Source organism: Augochlora pura, chromosome 4 (assembly GCF_028453695.1).
Source record: "Augochlora pura isolate Apur16 chromosome 4, APUR_v2.2.1, whole genome shotgun sequence".
NCBI lineage: Eukaryota > Metazoa > Arthropoda > Insecta > Hymenoptera > Halictidae > Augochlora > Augochlora pura.
In genome coordinates this window covers 24282251-24307048 of record NC_135775.1, presented here as the reverse complement: position 1 = coordinate 24307048, position 24798 = coordinate 24282251, and the positions used below count along the sequence as shown (strand labels likewise).

The 24798-nt window shown below is 41.8% G+C and overlaps 1 long non-coding RNA gene across 1 annotated transcript in view; it reads left to right on the top strand.

Moving 5' to 3' along the window:
- The first annotated feature begins 10001 nt into the window (after window positions 1-10001).
- The window catches only part of LOC144468538 (uncharacterized), a 48294-nt gene continuing 33497 nt past the window's right edge, over window positions 10002-24798 (top strand). Inside the window, exon 1 of the long non-coding RNA XR_013493827.1 lies at window positions 10002-10146. This is a non-coding gene — a long non-coding RNA (uncharacterized LOC144468538). The remainder of the gene's footprint in view (window positions 10147-24798) is intronic.

Genomic DNA, 24798 nt, shown 5'->3' with positions numbered 1-24798 from the left:
ATACTGAATATACATACTGAACGCTACACATAATATACCACCAAAATCATGCTACCCTTATCATAATATCACCCTTACACATCTGACAGATGCATTCCTGTCGAAAATGCAAAAAGTCATCGTCTCAGTCGCATCGCCGTCGAACAAAAAAATGGCAGCACAATTTCCTCGACAGGCCAAGTGAGAAAAAGGTGCGCGACGACTCCGCCCATTCGGTAGCTGTCGGACGCGTTTCTTTCGAAAGTACGAGCAACGGTAACGGGGTAGGAGCTCGGAGTTGTCCGTCGACCGGAGATGTTTAGTTTCTAGAGCAATTTCCAAGTCGACACGTAGCATAAAGCGTGCAAACAGCCCCGACCGTGTACAGCACTGATCCGAAGGATGATGCGCATACATATTGGCACGACCACGAAGACGACGACGACGAGGACGAGGACGGGAACGACGACGCGATAGGTCTCGGAGAACTTCACCACCTATGAATGCGCCGAGGTGTTTAACGAGAGCTGACACGTTTGACGCACTTGCGATCCACCCACGCGTCGTCTACTCCGCTTCTTCGGCAATAAGGCGAACGCCGCTCGTATGCGAGAGACGTCTCGGAAAATGCGGGGTCTGGTTGTGAATCGCTAACGAGACGGGACGGAGTTTTATTCGAACGATGCCCGAGACAGGTTAACGTTCAGCTACAAATCAACGTAAACGGCCCCTGACATTTTTAACACCGTTTCCTCGATGCTGCTGCGTATTCGGCTGGGACGCTCTTTATCGTATCTCCGTCAGCTGACGTTCGATGTTATGGTATTCGCGAGGCTGTTGATTTTAGTTGGCAATTGTTTAATTAATGCGTGAGGAACCTTTAACACGGTTAGACTGAGTTTAAGTTGATTCGAGAGTTCGACGTTTTTATATTTTAATAATAAAATAATTTCATCGGGTCCTGCCTAGATCTCGCGAAGATTAAATGTTCACGACAATGAAATAATGTCGCGATTTATCTCGTTCGAATTATATACACCAGAGTTCGTCAAATTGCGAGCGAAATATTTTTCGCCGCGGCCGACACGTTACCGACGGCGAACCGGTATTGTCATGGAAAATTGTGTGATCGCCGCTTTGTTTCATCAACGCCCAATGTTTCGCGATGCCGTGGCTTTGTTGGCTCCTCTTTCGCTTCTATTTCCTTTTCAATCGGCCGCCTCCCCCCTCCCGCGATCGAGCTAAATTTAATAACAATCGCACGCGAATTTCTTTGTTATCTCTGTCGGCGACATAAAATTACACGGCCGTTTTGCAACGCGCACGATTCTTTGCGTCGCTTTTTCCATTCGTTGCGAGCCGAGTGCGGGTTTCGGACGATTTTCTTTTTAAACGTCCACGCGTTATTTCTAATTAAAAATTATTAAAATATATGTGACGAGTCAGGCGCGTGATACTAATTTTATACGAGGTCTTTTAAATGTGGGTATTATTAATTTCTTTTGAATTGGAACAAAATTTAATTTTTCCGTTGTCGAAGTCTAAAAAGGAAAGTAAATTAAAGTAATAGGAGAAACAGAAACTGTCAGGTTTTATTATATAAATTATTAGCGACGAATAAGTGCTAACCAGCGAAGTAAAAATGTAATTGTAGTGAAAGTGGTTAATAATAAAAAATATTTCTATTCGACTCAAAGTTTGTTACAATTGAAAAAAATAATTCTCATATTACTGTTATTATTAAAATCGTCATATTATTATTAAAATTCGCAATTTGAAATTGCGATAGAAATTCTCGAATTTTATTTCTGAAAACATCCCTTACGGGGTTGTTTTCCCTCTTGCGTCGACGGTAAACTAAATACAGCGTAACAGGACGCCCTCCTCCAGCAAAGGCGTAATGTCTGTCTGGCAATGTTCAGCTGAAAATTAAAAAATAATTGAATAAGAATGGGGGGGGAAGCTGGTTAGCGAGAAGCTAGGAAGAAGAAGAAGAAGAGGGACGGCGAGAGACAGCCGCGGGGGGAAATTCGTTATTTATGAACTCGGAAACGCCTGAAATCCGAAAGGTCCAGGTGAACCTACAGTCACCACCTGCTGCCTTCAGGGCCACCATAAGCCCGGTATGCCGTTGCGGGCCACGTGGGTCGCCCCGGCACAAGATTCGTGAAAAACTGCCCCGAAACCCTCGGTCCCCCCGGCCTAGCGAACACCTGCGCGCCCGAAAATCACTCTCCGCTCAACGTCGCGGACCGAGTTTTGATCGAATCAGGGCGAGCGTCTTCGACTTCGAACTGCACGAAATTCCATTAAATTTAACGTGATAATTAACAGAAAAATTGACCAACGAAATTTCATAGAATAAATGATTTTTCCTTAGAAAAGGAGATTTTACATTTTTCTTTTATTTCTGTTCTGGTTAATTAGGTTTATTTCTTTAATTAGGTTTATTTCTTTAATAAGGTTGATTTCTTTAATAAGGTTGATTTTTTAATAAGGTTGATTTTTTTAATAAGGTTGATATATTCAATAAAGTTGATTTATTTACCCAGGTTGATATATTTAATCCGGTTAATTTATTTAACCAGGTTAATCTAATAATTCGTGCATCATCTTGTTACAAAAATTTTATTCACCATCGTCAGTGTCATTATTATTCCTGCACAGTTAATATACAAATTTAATTTCTTTTCACACTGATTTCGTGCCAAATCGCAGCTTCTCATTTCTGCAACAACAGCGTCAATAAAAAATAAAAGAACCTAAATACCAAACTGCCCTATCCATTATGCTTTAACACGTATATTTTATTAACGATGTTAACAATGCCAGGTACGCGTTGACTAGTTCATTATTATGCTTAACAACGTGTCGCGTTTGCAGTAATTGCTCGAAACGCGCAGCCCGCCGATAAGTATCGTTATAATTAGTAATAAAATTTCCTCGCGTCTATGGCCCGTCCGTAAGTAACACGGCTACACACGAATCCGCGAGATTACACGTTGTCCGCCGATTTACGCGTTCGAAGGAAGACCTGAAAACTTTAAGAGGATTAGTCGTCGCGTTTATCGCGCGGAAGGGCCGCGTCGCGCGAAGCACGACGGAATGGATATATACGCGCGGCCGGACGGCGAATAAATTTCCATGGGAGAAATCGCTACGCGACGCGATGGTTATTCAAATCTGTGAACGTTCACCGGGAAATATATAAACAGCCCCGGTGTCGGGTCTATTCCGCGCGACGATTTATCCCGGACGCTGTGAAATTGAAATCGGAAAATTTAAACAACGCAACGAGTCTGCGAGAAAAGGTAGGAACGCTTATTAAAGTGGAATTTATTTGCTGGATTTGACGAACGAGATTTTCTCTAATTCTTTTAAAATTTTCCTTAGAAGATGTGGAAAATAAAATGTGCGAAATATGAAATAATAGAAAAGATGTAACCTTGTCTAATTTTAATAATGTTCTTTAGAAAGTATGGCAATTGATGGGAAATTAGAATTTAGATATTATAGTCAAAATGTGGGAAGTGTAAAAGACAAGAAAGATAAGTAAAATATATAGTTAAAGAGGTGTAGAAAAAGTTTGAGATATATTTTAAGAAATAGAAAATAGAAAATACAATTTTAGAAACGTGCGAAAGAAAATATAGAATACCTGGAAAAAATATTGCAAATATGTTGCAGAGAATCTAGTGTGCATAGAAAATATTGCAAATATATTGTAATAAATCTAGAATATAGAAAAATGTTATACATATGTCGTAGAATTATAAAAACATTATAAAATGTCGCAGAAATATTCTAAAAGACGAACGGCACATATATAAAATATCGCAAACAAATTGCACAAATTACAGAAAATATATCGAAAATAACGCAAACATATTGCATTTATATTTACAAAAATATCTATAAAACACCTATAAAATATCTATCAAACATCTATAAAAACCCTATCAAATATCTATCAAACACCAATAAAATATCTATAGAAACCCTATAAAAACCCTATAAAATATAGAATGAATAGGAAACCGAGCGCGCGCAGAGAATCCCCGAACACAATTTCATCCCCCTCCTATAAACGTGAAAGGGACCGCGCGGCCGCGGCGAATCGGCGCAGGCTAATCCGGCAAATGAATCTACCAGGAGCGCTAATTGATTATTCAACATAATAACGAGGGAACACCGGCGATGGTAGCGGGCAGATTACCGCCGACAATGGAACCAGAAATTCGCGAACTCCTCCGCGGAAGAACCCGGAGAGGGCAAAGAGAGAGAGAGAGAGAGAGAGAGAGAGGGACGGCGGCGTTCTCGATTTACGAACGGCGGGGTTCGCCGAACGGTTTCGCAGTGTCCCGTGTAATTTGTAGGTACATAAATATCGGGGCACTTAAATTCGCGAGAGCCATCGGTGCGCTCTCTCTCACTCCCTTCCCCCTTCACCCCCGCGGGCCGATATTTATTGTCCTACTAAATGCAGCTCATAAACTTTATTGCCTCTTGTCTCGCGTCCGGAGAATATTATAGTCCGGCGGATCGGCCAATTTCACTCGGCCGTTGTGCGCTAGAAACCGCGCCGGATCCGTTCCTCATCTTTCTTATTCCGACCTCGTTAACCCGTTCGGGGGATGCGTCGGGGCGCAGTTGCACTCGCGACGCTAGGGTGAAGATGGAATTACGCTGTGTATGGATTGGTGTTCGATCTCTGTGGGTCGAGTAGGTCAAGCTGAATTTTGCAGATCATTGTACAGAATTGGATCGATTTGAGGATTGTTTATTTAACTAGGCCGTGTTATTTTTAATTATTTTTTTTAATGATTTATATATGATATTTCTGACTAGCTTTTAAAATTTGTTTTATGGCATAGTCCAGTGCTTTGAATTTTTTTAAGGGGCTTGAAACAGAAGAAAGTTCAAATGTTATCTATTGTAATAATTTGTTAATTTTCCAGTGACAATTTTTGATAATTAAATTAATTTTTGTAACGAAGGGGTTGAAAGTCGATCAGTGTAAGTCCATCTTAAAATTGAGATAAATGAAAACCTAGCAGAGTAGCTATGAACAAATAACTATTAAACCATTAACAACCCAAAGCATATGTTTTTATCATAATTAAGCAACTAACCTCACTAACAAAAATATTAATATTAACACTTACTTCTTTCATTCCATCTAATTTAATTTTTACCTTCCTCCGGATATGTTTTCTATTTTTACTCATTTCACGGTCAATATCAGCGCCGCCATCGATTATTTATTCACGAAGAAAGGTGCCGTATCGATTGAAAACCGATCTCCGATTCTGCTTGGCTTCCGAACAGCCCGATATGTAGGACACTTCCCTTAGGAAAGATTTCTCGTCCAATAAGATATTCATGCGGTGGATTTTCAGCGGACCGCATTGAATATGCAATTACACAATGACACGACGTCCGTGGAAATGTTAAATATAAGATCGATTAAAAGTTAATTCGCTGGGACGACGAAGCACCGTTGAACAATGCAGCAACAACGGCGAAATCGGGATATTTCGGAATCGGGTCTTGATTCCGACAATTCTGTCGACCGAAATTAACGTCTTATTACGTGCTGCAAAAAAAAAACCGGGGAAGAAGAAGCTTTTTCGGAAAAGTGTCAGTCGAAATCGAATAACGGGAACCTCAATTAAAAACGTCCACTTTGAAAAATGTAATTTCCCGCCCCATTTTAAAGCGGCGATGAAAACTGTTCAGCTATTTCCACGTAATTTTCGAAAGCTGTCTAATGGACATTTGAAATCTCAAAAACTTAAAGTATAAAAATATCTAACAGCTAATAAAACTTAACGACTATAAAAACTTAAAGTATAAAAACAACTGATAAAAAAATTAAAAAATTATTATATCAAAATTATAAACAAAATATTCTCATTATTCTCATAAATTACCAAAACTCCACAGCAACAGGATCAATTATTTCCTAATTCACCAAACTCCCCTCTTCCGCAGTTCCGTCGATTTAAACCTCTGCTACGTCACCGCTCTCCAGACGGGAAAACCGAACATCCCGTTGCGCCTCGGCAACAAAAACAAAACTTTGTTAACGCGACCAGCAGCTTTGTTCAAACAGCGCTCCCCCCCTTAAAATCGACGGCGCGACCACCCGGGAGCGGCTCTAATGGTCCAAACTTGCTCTGCTGGAAAGTTGCTAAAAATCCTGTCGGTTCGGGAGAGAGCCGGCTGCCGAAAGTTCCCGGACACGTATCCGGGGTCCCGGGCGACCCGGTCCCGGCGGGGCGGGGAAGGAAAAAAATTTCATTAAGATTCTCTTTCACCGTTCACCGTGACTGTTGACGGTGGCCAGGGGGAGGGTTGGACAGACAACGGGGATCAGAGGAATTCGCGAAAGCTGATTCCGGCCGGTTGTCGAAAGTCCAAAGGACGCGGTCTGGAGTGAGATGGGCGGAGGGAGACATAGAGAGGCGGATAGATGGAGAGACGGAGAGAGCAAGAGAGACAGAGAGAGATAGAGAGACAGAGCAAGAGAGATAGAGAGATAGAAAGAGAAAGAGAAAGGGAAGCAGAGCAAGATAGATAGAGAGATAGAAAGAGAAAGAGAAAGAGAGATAGAGCAAGATAGATAGAGAGATAGAAAGAGAAAGAGAGACAGAGCGAGATAGATAGAGAGATAGAAAGAGAAAGAGAGCTAGAAAGACAGCGCGATAGAAAGGGAAAGAGCGATAGAAATGGAGCTAGAGAGAGATGGAGCGAAAGGCAGGGAGTCCGACTGAGGATCTACGTGTCGTACATTATTCAACGGGAGCAGGGGCCGTCGTCTTCCTCGTTTCGGCCGCGTCGCACCCGTTTCGAGCGCGTCCGTCGCTCCAGCTTCCGACCTTCGAATTTCTCTTGCTTTCGGCAGGGCGACGGAGAATATCGGGAGCTTATTGGAAAAGCATTGGCTCGAGGAGTCGGCTGGCACCGCGCCTCGCCTCGCCTCGCCTCCCTCCCCTCCCCTCCCCGGCTTTCCACTCGAGATAAGGGTTGAAGAGAGGAGTCGGTGGGCGGGGCGCGACCGAGGAGAGGACTCGAGCCGACTCGGAATTAGCGGCGAGAGTTTTGCGCCGGCGATAACGCAAATCGTATTGACGCAGGAATCAGTTGTATAGGGTGGATCGAGGAGACCGCCCGCCGGCGATTCATCCCTGATTTATGTTTGTTCGGAGGAAATCGAGGGTCTGCCGATCCTCCGCGGAATTCTAGTTCGACGGCGTCTCGCTGCGTTAATTTGATTTATTTATTGTTAGCGTAACAGAATTGCAATTTTATAGTAGGTTGTGTAGGACAGAAATGGATAATTAAATTTTTATATTTTATTATAGAGTGATGTACAGTTTATTTTTTAAGTATTTGGACTTAGTATCAACGGGGCAGTGGTTGCATTTAGAATGAAAAATTGATTTGTGCTTAGGAGAGGATCTTGTTAGATTTATTCATTCATTATTAATTTATAATTAATATATGAACTTTTAAATTAATAAATATATTATTATATCAACCTTTTACAGTCGTATTGAGATTATAGATGCCAGGCTGCATGGAATTAATTTTCATTGAGCGAATACTATTATATTACATGCAAGGAAAATTTATCCATTCTTAAAGTCCAGACGTATATAACAATATGCTTCTATTTTATATCAAAATAAGAAAGAAATAAATAGCCTGAAAGTAGACATAAGATCGCAAAAGATTAACCCTTAACTACCCTCGTCTGTCTAGAAGACAGCTACTGATGAAATGAAATAAAAATTAGAAAATAAAGTACAATAAATTAAATTAAATAAAAATTTGGCGCACTAACTGCAACAACCATTAAATAGCCTAGACGATTATTTCTGTGCTGAATATTTTAAATAATCTACAAATAATATAATAAATCAGAGATAAGATCAGTATTCGCATTAGTTTGATTTTCGGTGCAGCAGGTGCGCCTCCTTCCGCAATTATTCGGGCGATTTGGACGCGGACGACGCAGCGATATCTTATCCGGTCGGTCGAGAGGGTCCTTTCGGTCTAACGATAAGGTGGAAACGCAAGACGGTGGACCGCGCGCGACTTCTTATTGTGTCGGCTTGGAGCGTGCTTTCGGTAACGATAAGGCGGAAGTGCCGCCGGTGGTGGACCGTGAATTTTGCAATTCTCTTGTACCTGTTTTATGGATCGTTTTGGAAAATTGTGTACACACCGCGTACCACCGGGGAAAGCTTCTCGCCGTTCCACGGAAACAGTCTCGTAAAGGATTCCATGCAAACGACGGTTCGTTTATAATTTAACGATTTCGAGGATCCATCTGCTCGCAATATGAGACACAGAAAGAGCTGCCACGTTTCATTGCTCGCGGCGACGAACCGGTGAATTTTTCAGGAAAGCGCAATTTTTCATTCGTCCCGTTCTTTATTCCGTACAAACGCCAAAGGCTTCCAAGCGATTCGATTCCAAGGGGAATGCTAATTTCGCGTGAAAATACGCGTCATTTGGTCAGCGGTACCTGTTCGGTGGCGCGTCGCAAATTCGAACGGGCCTGGGAACAATGGCCATTCGAGAACGATACGGTGGGAAATTAGCGGAGGAGCTCGCCGGCGTTTAATCCGCACAAAAGGAAACATTAAATTCGACGGGATAATGAGCAACTAATTAATAGGATGCCTCTATTAAACGGAAACGTGTTCGTTCGGCCCGTAAAATTTCCGCGCTGGTTATAGTGCTCGCGCTGTGTGGACAGTATAGTGTAGTGCTTTGTAACCGATGACGATGCATCGGAGGAAATCCGCGGAAACCGGTGAATTGTTTGTTTTAATCGTGGCTTAACAAAGCCGCTCGTTGCAGATGTAAATTTCCTGTTGTCGCGGTTTCCGGTTTCAAAACGCCAATTACAAGTAATTCGCGGGACTGTTTAGGAATCAGTCGGCGCTACCTGATGATGCTATTTCGACCATGCGCGGCGAATCAGTGGCATTGTTAGCGCTGTTTGCACCTTCTAAATCCTGTGGTATCAGCGTCTATAACTGTATCATTTTCATATTAGATTATGTTTCTAACGTATTATATGTTTCTATTATATTTTATAGGAATTGCGATTTTACTTTAACATGAATTGTCTCATTGTTGGACTATTACATAGCAGAAATAATTTTATTAAATTTATAATTGAAACGCAAGAAAAAGTAGCCCAATAAACGTCTTAATGACGTCCATTTTAGGTCTTAAATACATCCTTACTCTATCTAGGTCTGGAATAAAAATTAAAAATAAATTCGTCCAACAATTCCTCAATCTTTTATCATAAACAAGAGTAGAAACAAGAGTCTATCTAATGAATTAAAACAAAAATTCGACAACGAACAAATGACAAGATAAATTGAAGAAAAATTTTTCCGAATAAATGGCCATAAAAATCGACTCGATAAATTTACAGAAAAATCGTTCAAACGAAGCGATATCAAAATTACCTGTAAAGATAAGAATAGCGTATTCTCGTAAAAAGGAAAAATCGTGGAATTCGGAGAGATGTAACAGCGGGATCACAGGAGCGGGAATAATTGAAGGTGGCCGATCGAATCGAAAACTCGTGGCATTACGCGGGCGGCAAGAGGAGCGGTTCGTTAGCATGAATTGCTACCTAGCGATCCGTCGCGACAATGGGGAAGGGATCCGTAGGAACGATCTCGTCCCGGTGGCCGATTGTTTCCTCCTCGGTGGACGCGAGAGCGGTCCGAAAACGCGGTCGGACGATAATAGCCGGCACGATAATGACTCTGCGGAGCGGAGTCGTTGCTCAGCCGCTGACGTCGGGTCAGTGGTAACCCTGGAACCCGATCCGGCCGTGCGCGTCGAGGGCTCTCGGTGCCGAGGGGACTGCCCCCCACCACCACCACCGCCGCAGCGAACCGGGCCCGGTGCAGGGCCCGAACAGGTCCGCCGGCGAGAGCGTCGCTCCGGCCTCTCCTCCTCCTGTCCTCAGTTCTCCGGCGACCGGTGTTCAGTGTGCTTCTCTCGGCGTGTATCACTCTCTCCCTCTCTCTGTGTGTGTGTGTGTGTCAGTGTCGTTCCTCGGATCAGTTTCTGTCTAAATGATCATCGAAACAAGGCCCACCGTCGCCCGGAATGCCCCAATGACTGGTACCGTATCTTTCCTTTCTAAACGAAAAAAAAAGAAAAAAGAAACACCGGGAACTTCTTCGAAAGGTGAAGATTCGGGGACTCGTCCAGGTTTAAAGGGCCCAAGGCCCCCGGGAACGTTGCTTTCCGTGACCGCTTTCCAACGGCATTCTTCTCGAACACCGGAGATTAATTCAGGGACCGATGTGTTCTCGTGTCACCGAGTCCGTCTCTTAATGGATTTCTTGGTGTCTCGACGGCAACACGTTCTTTATCGAGGAACGGTGATTAAGGAACGGTGGACGAGCGGGAAGGCTTCGCAGGTGCAGTGTCGTTTTCACGCGTGCATCGGCCTTTTTCTGTGCGGTTTCTTGCACGGCCGCTCGCGATCTCGCGCGCGCGCCGCTTTTTGCCGCGGGATCGAACACGATTTTGACAAGGCGTACAGACGAGCCGGCGACGAGAAGCCTCCCGATCGCTCGTACCCCGCCGCGTTTCTTGCGCAGCGGCGTTAGGTTTCTTTTAAATCGACCCTCAAGGATAATCAGTCCGGTTTCAAGCGACTTTTTGGCACGGGGGATACCTTCTGCGGTCGGGGTACCACCTCGTTTGTACGAGCCTCGCCGTGTAAACGAGACCTTTTTCCGACGCGGTTGTCTGTCGCGGCGACGCTCGCGTGCTATTCCGCTGTGGCCATGTTTGCCTCGAGTCGGAAGCTCCGTTTTCAGCTGTTTTCCGAGGGCCGTTCTTTTTCTCTCTTTCGCTCTTTTTCACTCTCTTTCTCTCTCTCTCTTTTCTCCCTTTTTCTCTCTTTCGACCGATACTCGCGCGAACGAGCGATTCGTTTCGATATTTTCGGCCGCGATCGCTCGTTATTATTATTATTCTTTACTAACGGGCTAACAATAATTCCATTTTTTACTAATATCATAATTAAAAGTTCAATTTTTTTTTTAGAAAATTAAAAATTGCAATTTTAAGCGCAATTTGTAATTTAAAGAGCGAATTGCAATTTAAACAGTTTCTGCACTTGTAAATTGGCTCAATGAATATCGCCAAAGAATACGATTTCTGTATAAAGTTTATTTGCTATTTATTTTAAAAATTAAAAGAATGTCTGCCAAAGTTCTCCTTTGTTTTGAGTGTACTTCATGGTATTAAGGATCAGTTCGTAACGGTGTGAATAATAAGGTACCGGGTGTTCGAATTTGAAACGAAGCGAATCTTGAGGATTTCTGCTGAATTGTTTCTAACTTATCGATATAACATTGTTACGCTCGGTCCGCTGTATCGAGGGGGGACTTTTCGAAAAACCGGTCGCGGTCGATTTCGATCAGGAAAGTTTCTTTGTCCGGGCGCAGGCTCTCCTCTCCGTGCCGGTCGAACGTTTGCCCCACGGAACCGTGTTTTTCCGAGCGACGGCCGGCCGCTATTTTTTCGAGCGACGACCCGCGGGAAATAAAATATCCGGCGGCCGCGAATAAAAAGGAAAAAGCGGCGCGGTTTGAACCGGTTCCCGAAGGGTTGATTTTTCTTTGAGCCGTTTCCACGCTCTCTCGCCGCGCACGTGCCTGCCCCTACCCGTGTTAAAAAACACCTCGGCTTTTTTGCGATACCATTCCCGGGTCGAAGCTTGGCGATTTTTATACGGGAACAACAAACAACGAAACGACGCGATAAAATATCTGCGAAACGACGATAAATTGTTGCAAATGTTATTATACCTAATGGAAGTAGGTCGCAAGAAATGTCTTCGTTTTGTGGTCGATACAAAGGGTTAACCTCAAAACTACCGAGACCTAAACGCGGTTATTGCATTTTTTTTTAACTACGTGAAGACTGGATTTATTTAACGCTAAATCTACCAACGCTGGTCAAAACACCGATTTTATATTTTATAATTATGGGTACCATAAAGTAGCTGACATTAAAAAATCTCCAATATATTTCTTTATCAAAGCTTTTATAAAAATCGTGGAAAATTCGTATAAGCTTCATCTTGTAATTCTTTTACAATTTTTGTTGTTTTTAGAGCTCGATAAATTTAGCGTTAAACTCGTCGAACCTTAAAAGCATTCTTACGTTATCGAATTAATTTAACTATATTAATCGAACGTTTCTTAAAATAATTCTCCCGGCTAACAGTATTTCCATTTTCCAATTAACTTTAATTAATTGCCAACGTCTCTACGAATACGTCTGATAAAATATTAAAGTGCTCTGAATTTAATCGACATAAAATAAAGGATTAAATATAAGCATCGGACACGTCGAACGTTGTTATAATAATTCGACAGCAGTTTCTCCTCTCCTTTCGACAACGCTTTCGATCCTCGGCTTTTGCAAATAAACCACACGCCGCCACGGCGTTTCCTTATTTTACCGAGAAACCGGCGCGCGTTGTATCGATGTTCCCGAAGTGCAAACGTGGGCGTTCCTGTATTCGCGTATCTTAAACCCGTTTCGGATTCAATACCCTGAATGAGAATCATCAGCGCGGCCGCGCAATCATTCTAGAACGTCTGGTGCCCGTGAAACGGTCTGCTAAATTCTAAAATGCAGTCCGCTAGTCGAGATTTCAGAAAACAATAATTTTTATTCCAAAACTGAAATAATTTCATTCGAATCCTTTAATCTCAGTCTTTCATATTTCTGTACTAGTTTATCTAATCTAATCGAACAGAGAAGTTTGCCAAAGCTGTTCAATTTTCTTGGTAACAGTTTTCAATAGAATTTCTGTAATTTGTTTAACCACTTGGCTGCGTCGATCTATTTTTCAGGTCAATTTTTTTAGTGCTTTGTCGATCACATTGGGTGCAGTTTCTCTTGATAAATTGTTCTATAATTATTCTAAGATCTGCTAAATTCATTAATATATTATACAATAATTTTAATCTAAAATATTTAATATAAAACGTAGGAGAAGTATTTTTGTTGTAAAATATACAGAGTTGGATGTCAGATGTCTCTGAGAAAGTTTAAAGACGGAGGAGCATCTAGATAATTTATTATAAATTTTTTAACCACTTCTTCGCACCTAGGAAAACGATTAAAAATTAAATAAAACTGAGTCGAACTTTTCTATTTTATTTTTAGAAAATTTTAGTCTTGTGTAATAAATTCATAATTGGTGACGTATGACTAAAGAATTAACTTCGGCGAGATTTTGGAAGAAAAATTGTTAGAATAAACTCTGCTTTATCGAATCTTAGGTTATCTATAGGAAAGATCAAATTACCGTTTTCGACAAAATAGCGCAAGCAATTAGAAGTTAGGTGTGAAAATGTTCAGCCTCGATTTGAATCTCATAAACGAAACCTTACTAAGTGGCCAGTGGGTTTCCAGAATTTATTTTAAAAGCTACTGTGTTAATAAGATCACTAGAACAGAAAAGATTTAGAAACTAGAATTTAAGGTTAAAATATTAAGGTGTATTGGTAAAATTATATAAGATAGTTTTTGAGTCAAATTAAAATTAAAATCTATCAATAGAATTAAGTAAAATAATTTGTGGAAGAAATTCAATGAAATAGTCTCTGAATAAAATTAAAATTAAAATCTGTGAAGGAAATGAAATAAAATAGCTTCCGAATGAAATTAAATAAAATAGCTTGCATGTAATATCAAATAAAATAGCTTACGTATAAAATCAAATTAAATAGCTTCTGAATAAAATCAAATTAAATAACTTCTGAATAAAATCAAATTATATAACTTCTGAATAAAATCAAATTAAATAGCTTCTGAATAAAATCAAATTAAATAGCGTTCAAATCAAATTAAATAAAATAGCTACCAAATCAAATTAAATAAAATAGCTCGTGTACAATATCAAATAAAATAACTTGAAATAAAACTAAATAAAATATCTGGCGAGCAAAATAAAAATTAGAAAATCGGTCTCGACGTGGAAGGAAAACTGTGAAACCCGTGATTGATCGGCAGAAACGGAGTGCAGTGAAAACCGGAACGGTAACAGATTGTCCAGGATGCCCGCAGCAGGGAAGACGTTTCCGATCCTTCCTCATCGCGTCGAGAAACGCCTTGTTTATTCCAGTATTTGCCCGGGGCAAATATTAGCGGAATGTAAACTTGTCCAACGGTGCCCATACATCGGGGACGAACGCGAATTGGATTTATTTCTGGCCGGCTGGCGACGCGTGTGTACCTTACGACAAAACATATTAATACAGGTTGCGTCCGGACGCGCGCGCGCGCGCGCGCGAGCGCAACCCGGACTCCCGCTGACTCGTTGATTCAAACGATTGCTCAATTCCTGTTTTTGCGCTCTCCGCCGCTACAAATTGCAATTGGTCCGCAAACATTCGCCGCGCGCGGTGTGTTTACCGTTTTGGATGCGATAAATTTTGCAATCGGACCCCAGTTACAAATCACCTTGAACGACTTCCGCGCGCGCGCGACGCCGCGCGTAAATTCGTCGACAAAGGGAAAACTAGTCGTGTTGCGAAAGGATTCGCGGACATCGATGCTCCGAATTAGTCAGCGATGTCGCGGCGTGCCCTGTTTGTCCGCGAAACATTGTTTCACGCGAGAGGAACAACATCGAGAATTAATTTGGCATTTTACCATTTATTTTATATTATTTTAAAATCAACGACTTCATATTGTAATTAAAGCCCAATGGCTTCATATTTTATTAAAATCAATAGTTTAATTTTCTATTAAAATCAATAGCTTAATATTCTATTAAAATCAATAGCTTAATATTTTATTAAAATCAATAGCTTAATATTCTATTAAAATCAATGGCCTTATATTATATCAAAGTCATCGACTTTACGTTCCATTAAAATTAATGACTTTCAGTTCCATTAAAGTCGTTGACTAATGCACCATTGCAACCTATTCAAATGTTTTCATAATTCTTTAGTCATGGTTACGAGCAGTATAATTCCTTATCTGAACGATAACGCGAGGCTGTTCTTAACCTGCGCGACACGCATTGTTCAAATACCTGGCTGCAAAATATTTGGTTAGTTACCTACTGTTTTCAGAAGAAGACGAGTCGGAGACAAAGCAAAGTGGCTCGTTATCTATTTCACTTTGAGTGCAATCGATTCGAGTGCGGAAAATGTAAGTGCCTTACAAAATGATCGAATACTTGTCGAGCATCTCTCGAGTTGCGATATTTACTGATTTATTTACTTATTTATCTGCTTATTTATTTATTTATTTACTTACTTATCTGCTTGTTTATTTATTTACTTATCTGCTTATTTATTTACTTATTTATTTACTCACGTATTCATTTATTCATTGGACAGCCTATAGACTCCTACTATAAAATAAAAAAAAATAAAAAATAAATAATCGAACATACAAAATTAGACCGATATAAAATATAAATTTCGTGTATGCACCACGCGAGTGCATCAATGCATCACTTAATACATGTCTGATCTGAAAAATAAATTTTTATCAGAAAATTCTAAAACGTAAAAAAATCGATAGTATTTTTTAGTGGACAAAGTGCTAGCAAATGCCGCGTGCGAAAGTCCCGTCGCCGGGGATTCGTTTTCATCATCGGGCACCGCATAATATCGGGAGCCGCGATCTCATCGGGAGAGTTCGGTTTCGCCTCGATGCATTTTCACGCTGCGCCCGTGAAGCATGCTTCTCGCCGGAACGCTATTATTCACGGTCCACTTCAAGGTAGAAATCTTCTTCTTGGAAAACGGCTGGAGCTCCGCGAGATGACAGAGAGAGAGAGAGAGAGAGAGAGAGAAGAGAGAGAGAGGGGGGAAAAAGGAACGACCGGCCGCCCTGTTAGCTCACCGAGCGAAGCCCGTGCACAATGCAATGGAATCGGTCAGCTTTCCCCGCACAATAACAACTGCACTCTTCCTCGTCCCTATTCTTGTCCCGATTGAAAAATTCCCCGCCGGAAACGACGCTGGCCCCAGCACAGAAAAAAAGATTCGTATATTCCTCGAGAGGAAAACCGGTCGATTTTTCGAGTTTCCTCCTTCCCGCAACCCTTTCATCCTGCACGAACACTGGTGTGCACCGATGCCCACGATCTATTCACTGTCAAAAGATACGCTGTTGCCGGTTGCGGGAATTATTCTACCTGGAAATGCAACTGTACTTTGCAATGTTTATAAATTTTAAAAATTACGTAGCTGCGTTAAATTATTGCTGAAAAGGAATTTTTACTTTTAGTCGATGAAGTGCATTTTTATTAGGGAATTTTATTTATCTGTTTATTGAATATATAAAATATATATTCTGTATATTATTATATAATTATATCATTAATATCATCAATATTATCGTATGATAGTATCAACCATAAAGACACACGACTCCCGTCAATCTCCTCAAACCACACAAATTCCTCTCACATTTTAATAAATAATTTATTAATTCGTCCAGCACTGTAACATAACGTGTAACACTTAGCCAGCTATTTCTGCGGAATATCGCAGGTCGTTCGAGCCTCGTCCCGGATGTTCAAGAAAATTTTCGGCCCCGAGATCTCGGTTTTTAATCTTGCTCTGAAGGCCGCGCGCGAAAAGCAGTAATTAAATTCCGGACAAGCAGATATTATCGGTGAAAAGGGTCGAGAATCGGATTCTCCGCGGAGTCGCTTCTGTTCGGTCGAGGATTGCATTCCTGCGGCTGTGTGGCACGATTCCTCGCGATTAGCTGCGGATTGTTTCGGGACAGAGAAACGCGCATCGCGCTGCGGGGCCAATGCAGTTTTCCCGCTGGCCGAAATTGCCATCTCAGATTGCACCGCGCGATTGAAAGTACCGGTGCGCTCGGTTGCAGCGTTTGTTCGTCGTTATCGTCTCTGCGTTACGTTCGCCAAGAAAAAGAGAAACAGAGAGCTAGGGAGAGCGATAGAGAGTCAGAGAGAGAGAGAGAGAGAGAGAGAGATATTTTAGTCATCTGTCTGCTCTCACTTTCTCTATCCCACTCTCCTCTCTCTCTCTCTCTCTCTCTCTCTTCTCTCTCTTTTTCTCTCTCTCCATCTATCTCTATCCAACTCTGAGATCTCGAAGTCTGCGCATTTCTGTCGGCTCCCAGGCGAAATGATTACAAGAGATTGCACTCCGCGATTGCGCTGGTCGGCCCATTTATTATTGAAACGTTAACTTATTCGAATCCTCGATAGCGTAACAGCGAATTAACCCGGGACAGATAAACCGGCAATCAGATGCAGTTTGTCTTCGCGGAGCGATGCATTAAGATTGAAATGTCGGGGCTCTTCTGGACGAACCGATCTCGCCGCTCTCTTTTTTTCCTCTCTTTTCCGTGTCATAGAGACCGAGTGCATTTATCCTGGCGACGGCGAGCACTCGGTACCCTTATCGCCGCATCGGCAGATTCGCAGACTATGCAAATCTTGGCGGCGGTTAAGTTAAATTAGGAAATTAGAGCGGGCTAAATTGGCAGAAGTCGTGTTGCAATTTTTAGCGTGGTAATGGAGTATTTGCATACAAATGTGCGCTTGTAAATGCATGTATATGTCAGGTTATGTCAGGTTACGTATAGAAAGGCGTGAGATGTATGTGAAGGTGTATAGGTAGATATAATATACATAGTATATAGTAGATATAATAAACATAGTATATAGTGGATATAATAAATTAAAAGTATTATTAGGCATTTGATCAGTCGCCAGAAAATAAGAGGAAGAAAAAGAAAAACAATAGAAAATTATTCAGTGCCATAACTATTCTTTCTTTTGTTATTATGTTAAACTATAATATCGTACTAAAGCTCTCTCGAGTCAATAAGTTCAGCCAAGGGGCCAATAGCCCCCTCCTATCCATGAATTTATACATCTTTATACACACCCTATACCTTCCCCATAACCATAACAATATATTAAAGAACCTCGAAGCAAGAGAAGAATATTCCAGCAGCGTTCAAAAATCGCTGAAAATATGGTTCTCTCAATAATGTATGAGCCCCGAGAAAGCACGTAAGTGATTATAAACCACCCCGATTGATATTAATATTAATCTCGGTCAACCAACTGTAATGTATTCCGTGAACTCGCGTGTACCGTCGCCCGGTAAACCACCGAACGATTATGCTAACGAGCCGCGCGATTAGAGCGATAACGACGATGGCCGAAAAAAAATTTCGAAAGCTGCGCCGAAAAAAACAAAAAAATGTCTGAAACAGAATCGAACTTCTGCGAACGATCGACATTTCGAAATGAAGCGCCGTTCTTCTTTTTTTTCCAGCAGCGCTGAATCCAACATTCAGAAATACACTTTTCTACTTTCTGCTTGCTCGACGTTCCACAGAGAGGAGCCCGATATGATATTGTGTCAACAGGGGTCGACCGGTTCGTTGCGTTTGTATGAATTGCACCGTGAGTGCATTCACCGGTGCAATTCTTTCTCCCCCACGGTTGTCCCGGCGTTGTCGTTGTTGTATCTCCGCGCCGTGGATCCCGGTCCCCTGTCTCTTTCCTTTTCCCTTCTCCTTCCTTTTTCTTCCCCCCCTCTCTCTCTCTCTCCTGATTTTTTCTCTTCGCTATCTGTATTTCTTTACTTTTGATTTTTCCGTTCTTTCTGTTTTTGTTCCTTTTCGTTTGCTTTCCTTTTCCTCTCTGACGACTTTTTCTTTCTTTATCTCTCTCTCCCTCTCTCTCTGTGTGTTGCCTTTCCTCTCTTTCGTTTTTTCTCTGTCCCGCTTTCTTCTATCTTTTACGGACTCTCTGTTTTTATTTCTTTTTCGCTCGATTTTTTGACCATTTCTCTTTTGCTTTTCCTTCTTCGTACTTTCTTCTCTCCCCTCCCCCTCCCTGTCTCTCTATCGCCTTTTCTTTCTTTCTGTATTTATATTTCTTTCGCTCGATTTTCTATTCCTCTCTCATTCATTTTTCCAATTTCTTTTCTCGCTCTTTCTTTCTTCCATTTCTTCTCTATAATTTTCTCTCTTTCGACTTTTCTCTCTCTTCCCTCTTCTCTGACCTTCTATCTCTCTCTCTCTCGATTTTTCTCTCACTCTCTCGAGCCTTTCTCTCACTCTCTCGAGCTTTTCTCTCACTCTCCCAATTTTTTCTCTCGCACTCTCTCAATTTTTTCTCTCGCACTCTCGCAATTTTTTCTCTCGCATCGTCGCATTTTCTCTCTCTCTCCTCTCCGTCCCCTGATCATCACCAGTGCCCCCTTGCCGAGCCGACAGGGGCCCCCCCGATCCGTTCGGCGAGAATTTCGCAGCGGACCGCGTAGCGTGCACCCGTAACCTACTCGATCCTCTCGCCGGCACGTTAGTCATTTCAATGGGGGGTGGGGGGAGGGGGGAGGGGGGCGGCGGCGGCACACAAGTGGATGCACGAACGGAAGCGAGTTAATAGCGACGGCTCGACATTTTTTATTTAATATTCCCTCGGCTGCAACGATATCCGTCCCCGGGACGGACGCGCGCGAACGCGAACGCGGTTTTTCTCATGAATTTGAAATTCGCTCGCGCGCCCGATTCCTTGGCTTTTCGCACCTCACGCGACACACACGCCCGCTGGCAATCTACGGGTTATTTTGCCAGGTCGGGCACAGCCGAGCAGTCGCGGCTTCATCCTGTTCCAACGAATTTCTTTGGCCGCGAACCGACGACCGTGGTACATGCTCGCGGAAGCTCCAATTTTCACCGGTCGCTCTCCGAAAATTATTGCTGGTCGCTTCGAAGCTGGTGCCTTCTTATTTCAAACGACGAGGTTAGGTAATGGCGTTGGTATAGTGTACGCTGAGTAATTGGTTCTGTGTAATTTATTTTGTGTATAGGTTATTTTGTGTATAGGTTATTTTGTTCGGTTTTGCATTTTTGATTTTCTTTACAGGATTTATGCAGTCCATTTTCTATAGCCGATTTTCTGTATTTGATTTTCTATAGTCGATTTTCTGTATCTGATTTTCTATAGTCAATTTTCTGTATTTGATTTTCTATAGTCGATTTTCTGTATCTGATTTTCTATAGTCAATTTTCTGTATTTGATTTTCTATAGTCAATTTTCTGTATTTTTTCTGCAGTTGATTTTCTGTATTTTCTGAATAACATGATCTTTGCTCCATTTCATACTTGACAACCTAATATACTATAAATCCTATATATCGAAAATCTGTCTATATTATCTAAATAATTTTAATGCGAAAGTAATACCTCGAGTCACGTCAATTTTTACGCTCGAATATCTACAGCGCGCGACGTCGCGAAACTTTATCTAACGCTACCAAAGATTGCGTTATCTGTCGATAGTAGTATACAAACAGAGATCGGAAATCTCGAAATTTTCCTTTCCAGTGAATTCGAGAACGACGGATTTCGCCTAACAGTAGTCGACTATCAATTTTTCAATCGTAGTACGAAACGTATAAAAATGCTTCGATAGAGAACAGATTTCGCATAAAGCACAGCAATCGGTGGACGATTAAAATTGCATCGGTAGCAGTCTGGAAGTACAGCTGTATATTGCAATTTGTCCGGATGCGATAGTAATTGATTGTATGGGTCTACGCCGATGTGTACATCCGCAGCGAAGTATATGGGGTTTTAGTCTCTGCGTCGGTCCTCTCTGCAGCCTGTGCGGTGTCGCCTAACTCCGGTCTATATCGGAATTGTATCGTGGTCGTTCGAATGGGTTACAAGTGTATCGGGTGAACGGGACCGAGGCGGCGATTAGGGAGGTTCGGATAATTAAGGGGTTAACCCATTAACTACCCAATTTTCCGTACTCCTCGGGCAAATGTAATGGAAAAGGCTCGTTGGTTTGATGGGAAACGCGCGGGAACATGGTAGAACTCTTACGAGATGGAAAATTTATAATTTGTTCGGTGCCAGATTTTTTGTAAATTTTTAGATTCTTGAATTATGAGAATTGATATCGTGACAATTTTTTTATAAGGGGGTGTGTTTTTTATTTAATTGAAAAGTACTGATTGCGGAGCAAACATTTCTGATTGGAGTAATAAATACTGAGAACAGACGAAATTTATTTCAAATAAAAAATTCTGATAGCATAGCAAACATTTCTGATTGAAATAAAAAATCTTTATAGCAGAGTAGACATTTCTGGTTGCAATAAAAAATCCTTATAGCGGAGTAAACATTTCTGATAGCAATAAAAAATACTGACAATAAATCAAATCTTTCCGGGGGTAATAAAAGAGTCTGATAACAGATCAAACAATTCTGATGGTAATAAAAAAAATTCTGACATCTGGCGAAACATTTCTGATTCAAATAAAAATTCCTAGTAAACAACCGAATCTTCGAGATTAAGATAAAAAATTCTGACAATAACCCGAATCTTCTAGACTAAGATAAAAAATTCTGGCGATAACACTCGAATCTTCTTAAAATTAATAAAAAATTCTGACGACGAACTAAACATCCTCGACCGAAATAAAAACTTCCAAAGACCAAACCTTCCCCGTCAAAATAAAAAATTCCAATCAACCCCCTAACCTCCCCTACCGAATTAAAAAAAATTCCATTTACAATCCAACCCTTCCCAAGTCAAACCAAAAAGGTTGCACCAGGATAACTCAAAAAGTTTCCAACATAAAAATTCCTAAACACAAGCACCTACCCTGATTCCACCTACAAACTCACCAAAACCATTATTCCACCAACAATTCCACCTCAACCCCGCAGCAAAACCGGACGATCAAAAACCGCCCCTAACACCATCCGCCACACGATATCGTACCATATTTCGTATATCATGCTACATTACGATCGTACATATTTCGAGCGTGATCCCCGGGCGCGGTGACCCGGAAACAATAATTATTGATCACGGCGCGCTGCGACACGCGACCGAAAAAAGATCACCGGCGAAACGACCGCAGCAGAAGGGAAGATGAAATGGAAGAGGGCATGATACGGGGAAGAAGAGAACCGGAAGAAAAAGAGCGGTGGTGCGCGCGCATCGATCGGTGTGGCGAAGCGAAGCGAGAAGAAGCGGATGGAATGTGACGGGAACAGGGAAAGCGCAGAATGAGAGAAGAGAGAGATGGAGATAGATAGAGATAGAGAGAGAGAGAGATAAAGTTAGGAATAGAGATGGAGATAGATGGAGATAGAAATAGAGATGCAGATAAATAGATAGATAAATAGATAGATCGATAGATAGATAAATTATTAGGTAGGCAGAGAGATAGGTGAATAAACAGATAGTTAAATAGAGAAATAAAGAAAGAAAGAGAGAGAAATTCAGAAAATTATAAATAAATAGATATATAGATAGTTGATTGAAATTTAAAAAATTGAAGATAAATAGATAGATAGATAGATAGACAAGTAGACAGACAGATAGATAGATAGATAGATAAATAAATTAATAGGTAGACACAGAGATAGATGAATAAACAGAAAATTATGAATAAATAGATAGAAAAATAGAAATATAGATAGAGATAGACAGAGATAAAGAGAAAGAGCGACGGACACAAAAATAGAGGCAGACAGAGAAGAATAGAGAGAAAGAGTCAGACTAACAACGAAAAGACAGAGAAAGAAACGTAGAAGCAGTTAGACAGACAGCGAGGTGAGAGAATAGAAATTGGACGAGATGAAAGTGCAGCGGTCGCGTGCGGAAAGAAATTCGAAAACGCGGGGCGAGAAGCGGGTGTCGGGGATCGTAGCTCGTTGTTTTGTTCGTCGTCGACCGAGTTCCGGGGCTCCCGGGCATCGTAAATGTGACTCCGCTGATAAACGTATTACGATTGGTTCCCCCGAGCCGTCCTCTTCTTCTTCCACCCTTCTTTCGCCTCTGCTCTCGTCGTTCACCCCCCCCTCGGCTCTTCGCTTTATATTTACCGCGGTAGTGCTTCTTTGTCCGCGGATTACGGGAAAGTGCGTCCGTAAATTGCGTTCGCTTCATTTCACCGGGCGATTCGAGTAGCTAATTAGCGGCGGACCCGTGGCGTGCAGACCCCCCGGAAAAGTTTCGCGTCGGAACCGCGTCTTGGCTGGATGCGTTCGTTGCGCGCGAACAGAGAAGGGGCCCGAGCAACTTCGTGACTTTAATGGAAGAATATAAAAGGAAAGGGGTGCGCGGGGCGACCGGTTACAAAAACGTCGGACGCGTCGCGGAATCGATGGCTGGCGATCGCGAGAGTTTCTGGATTATCGGGAGCGACGAGTGGGGTTCGGCTCGACGGAACGGAAACCGGCTCGCGATGCTCTTCGATGCCCGTGGATTAAATTCTCGATCAATTTATTCGCCGGCCGAAGTTTTTAATTAAGGCGACCTCGGTGAAGTTCGGTTGTTTCGCGAACCGGTTACGGGTCGGGAAGCGGAATCGGAGGCGTTCGGGAAAGCTTTCGTTATTTTTCGTTGTCGGGGGATCGTGGTGCTTGCGTCGGTGGTCGAATGTTAATCGTTGTTAATCGAGAGGAACTATGCTAAAGATCTTATTTTTTGCTGAAACAATTTATTTAGCAATGCTAAGTGTATCGTACACTTGCAAACATTTTTGTTACGGTGTAAGGGTTGGATAAAGGAATTTTGTCGATAAAAATGCATCATTAACTGAAATGAAAGTTACATCGAAGTAATTAATAGATCATGGATTTTTAGGTATAATAAATGCTGTCTGCACTCGTTGCAAGGTTCATCATATAGCACATTTCGCGCTGAAAATCGTCCAGCTTCACATTTTCTCTAGTTTTGTTTATGGAATATTTATTATAAACAAATAACTGTTGTAACCTGTCCAGGAATATTCTGCGTACTTTATTTAACGATCTCATGTACAAAGAAATATACAGTTTCTTATAAAAGTTAACAAAAATTAACATCTTCAGTGACACGAAACGAAAATCATCCATCCCTTTTTATTTCTATATAAATTTAAATTTATTATAGTATTATATTTTATTATATTACGGAACGTTCGTTTTCCTTATTACTAATTTCAACGCTTTCCCAAAACCATAACAATGCCTCCGAATTATTTAAATACAAAGACCGACTCGCGCGAATCCACCGATTTCTCTCGCAAACGCATAAAATCTTCAACATTCCACCCGTAATCCCATCAAAGAAACACAATTCAAGGTGTTACGCCGCGGATTTCCGCGAAAGTAAATCCTAATTACGTTTAAGTATAATTCGACGATGATTACGCAAACGCGTTGACTCTTTTCTTCATCTCTCTCTCTCTTTCGTTGAATATTTCATGTGGAACAAACGCGGTCTGCTCTCGTCAGATCTCATCGAGCAGCTTTCTCTATCTCCGCGATGCTCTCCTCCCGAGTGCGCGCCGACCACTGTGCACAGCAATTCAAAACGGGGTTTATGACGTGGAACGTGTAATTTGGACCGCGGTACACCTGGCGGCACGTGTTAACGAAACAAACACGCTCGCGCGCTCGCTGCTCCGGTGCACGCGCGCGCGCGCGCGCACGCTTAATTGAGATATCGAACGGGAACTATTACACTCTGATTATTTCTATTGTGGTCGCGGCCCGTTTTGTTTGTTGATTTTGTCCGCAGTGGGGGAAAGTGGGACGCGGAAGGCTTTCTAATGGATGCACTTCATCGGCGTAGGTATGAATATTCAGGCGACGGTAGAATATCGCCTATCTGCTCGCGGATTAATATTGTCGGAGGGCGAGGCGTTAAATAAACAGCGAGTCGTGTTCGCGATGTCTCGACCAATTAAAACGCTTCCGCGATGAGCA